Source organism: Solanum dulcamara, chromosome 5 (genome assembly GCF_947179165.1).
Source record: "Solanum dulcamara chromosome 5, daSolDulc1.2, whole genome shotgun sequence".
Lineage (NCBI taxonomy): Eukaryota > Viridiplantae > Streptophyta > Magnoliopsida > Solanales > Solanaceae > Solanum > Solanum dulcamara.
The window spans coordinates 59315510-59318717 of record NC_077241.1 but is presented as its reverse complement, the minus strand read 5'-3'; the positions used below and the strand labels follow the sequence as shown (position 1 = coordinate 59318717).

Here is a 3208-nt window from a genome sequence, read left to right as displayed (position 1 = left end):
CATTATCAATATAAATGGTAACGGACTTCATTTTGGTATAAAGGAATTGCAGTTGGGGTTGGTCTCAAATGTGGGCTGACAACGAGTTTGTATCGGATCCAGCTGTACCAAATAGGCTTATCCATCTCTACTTTCCTAGCAACAAAAAAGTTTAAGAAGTCAGAATTTTACACAATATTTCTTAAGGAAAATATTTTCAAACCCGAAGACCGATTGAAGATAGGAGTTGTCTACTTCATCAGTTCATTTTTATAAGGTTCAAAACAAATGAAAATGTGGATTTCAAAAATGTATTTAGATTTAGTTGAGAGTGGTGAGTACATCAACTATCTATGGGGGAATGAATGTTTCCGTCGAACTCTCGAAATGTTTAGTCATAAATTAACAAATGATCTTTGATCATTCAAGTTTTGCGAATTTTATTTAGCTTTGCAGATGTGATTTTACGAGTGTTGTTAGTTAGTTGATGTACTCACCACTCTTGAAGATATCAGAGGATTCTATTTTCTTAGAATACTTAAAGAAGACCATTTTCAGAACACATGGCAATCAGATTGTTTATTTAATTTAAATACTCATTTAATACTTTATCCATTTATATAATTATTTAATTATCCTTATTCATTTTCTTCATAGTGTAATTATTGAACTAATTTAAAAACATAGTTCTCATGGAGGAAGAGCTAAATGCCATAAACCAGATATATTAGTTGAATCATCCAGCCACCAGCAGGCAGAAGATTACATGACATCGGCTCGCAATGATGTGGACGTAGAAGACAAATATCTTGAAATGAAGAAATAAATTGTGAATGTTAGTATACAAATATTTTTTTTACCGTAACTATTTTTATAAATATACAAAGTATTTAATTACTTTTTGTTTTTTACAAGGTTCGTCAAGAGTTGAAAGATCGACGAGATTAAGTCTTCAAAATGCCATCCAAGACAAACATTGCAAAAAGAGGTAATCTTCACAAACTGATTATTTGTATATATTTAGTATGAATCTGATATAAAGGTAGAATTGTTCTCTTATATCTTATTATTATTTGTTTAAAATGGATATGAAATTAGTATGAAACAAATATATACTCAGAATCTAATGTGTTGTTTTTCTTTTGGTGTAATTCTAATATAAATCTGGTATCAAACAGGCTGAAGATACTGTCAATGTTAGAAATGATCAGCCATCAACCTCCAAGAACAATGATGTAGATTTTTCCAATGGAGATGTTCAATATGATGGTACAACATGTTACACGGTAATTAGAGATAACATATAGATTATATTAAAAAGTTATTTTTTAAAAATTCATACTTTTTTGAATGTGTAATTGGGGTTTAGAGTCTTGAAATTCAAATAGATTGTGTCATTTTTAACGTTGATATGCCTGGATCTTCACCTACAAAACCACCAATGAAAAAGAGGTAATGATCACACACTGATTATTTCTATATATTTAGCATGAAACCGGTATAAATCTTAAAATATTCTTTATAATACATCATTTTGTGCTTTTAATTGATATAAAATTAGTATGAAACAAATATAAATTAAAATTCAACGTCCTATTTTCTTTTGGTATACTTCACGAAAATGACTCAAAATAGAATTTTGATGGTTCCATCAGCTCTCGAATGACTAAATTAGGTTAGTATCATGGTCAGCACAAGTATCGATGCATTCACTATGAGTTTGGACCATTAGACATTTTAGCCTTTGAAATTAAGCCTAAATTTGACTTTGGTCAACACTCTTGGGAAACTCGCTTGAATGAAAAAAAAATCAGCGTGGTTAGTTTCAAAATATTGAGTGTTATCTAGAATAACCCTTTGTGGAAATTTCAAGGCTTCTGATCTAATCTCGAGACCCGTTGTAGAATTTGGCTAAAAATGACACTTGGATATGTGATTCACTTTTTTTCAAAAGGACCTCATATGGGAATGAACATCGAATTTGGTGGGGTTGCATATTTTATTTGCGCACATGGGGTTCTGAATAAATCTCGAGCACCCTATCAGAGACTTAGCAATTTTCCAAAACATATCTTATGTTGTTGTGCCTGGAACCATCGCTAAAGCCACCCTTGGCCACTATGGCGACAAGGGTGTTGGTAAAGCAATGGGCTCATGTGGACAGGTGTGGCTCAAGCGACCCCTCTCTAAAGAGATAGGGTCCACAATTTAGCGAGGCTTGCCTCTTTAAGATTGTTGCTTAAGCAACCTACTTGGTCTCTTTTGCAACACGCGTGGACTTATTTGATGCCCGATTTTCAATAAATTCCTCAAACTTCAAACTCTCCTAACTCTCCCATTTTAAGGAGAATTTGGATGATTTAAAGGCCAATTTGTGGGTAATTGCAAGAAGCAGGTGTTGGGGACTTCCAAAAGTGGTTGAGAACCTTCATTAAAGGTTAAATCGAGCCTATAACTACTGTTATTGTTGTGTCTTAACTTAAATTGTAAAGTTGATACATGTATAATTTCCCATTATTCCAAGGCCCGAATTGTGTTCTAACTTGGAGCAGAAGTTCGAACAGGTAAATTGAACCTTTTCACAAAATCAATTCCAGAATTACCAAAATGGGTCCCACATTCCTATTTTTGACTCCGAAATAGGCCATTCTCCTATTTTGGTAAATTTATTATGTAAATGACTGTATTAAGGTTGTAATTCTATTTATGATAGCATGGCAGTGTACCGAGGAGTACGGAAGGGAAAAGCTTCGGCAACATGATTCAGAGCACGCGCGGTCGACCTACAGGTAGGTTATGACTTCTCTCTATGCTGAATTATGTGGATTTGGGATAGTGTGGTAGTTGATCATGTTAAATTCCTAGAATCCATGCCTAAGGCTATATTTTGGGTATTCCGTACTTATACCACATCAATTGTATTGTTTGATAATTCATACCTTATGGTGCGCCCTTGTTTGTCTTGTAAATATTGTTAAAAGCATGTTTGGCCTTCGTCTATTCTTAGACTAGTGATTGTCATGGAGTTGCGTACTTTTGGAGTTGTTAGGCCTTAAATTCTCTCTAATATCAGTTCAGATGACTTAGCTACTTGTAGACTGATATAACAGACTTGAGTTTGATAGTTTGAGTCTTAGCTAGGTAGTAACACTGCTCTTGGAACCTTACATCCATAATTCTCTTATATCTGTTCGCTCTAGTATACTTGACTCTTGATTCGAAAGGCTAC

The 3208-nt window shown here is 33.8% G+C and overlaps 1 long non-coding RNA gene across 1 annotated transcript; it reads left to right on the top strand.

The window, feature by feature from the left end:
• Positions 1-900: 900 nt before the first annotated feature.
• Positions 901-2755, top strand: LOC129889532 (uncharacterized). The gene is made up of 3 exons (XR_008766926.1): positions 901-967; positions 1158-1265; positions 2701-2755. It is a non-coding gene; the product is annotated as an uncharacterized LOC129889532 (long non-coding RNA).
• Positions 2756-3208: the final 453 nt, after the last annotated feature.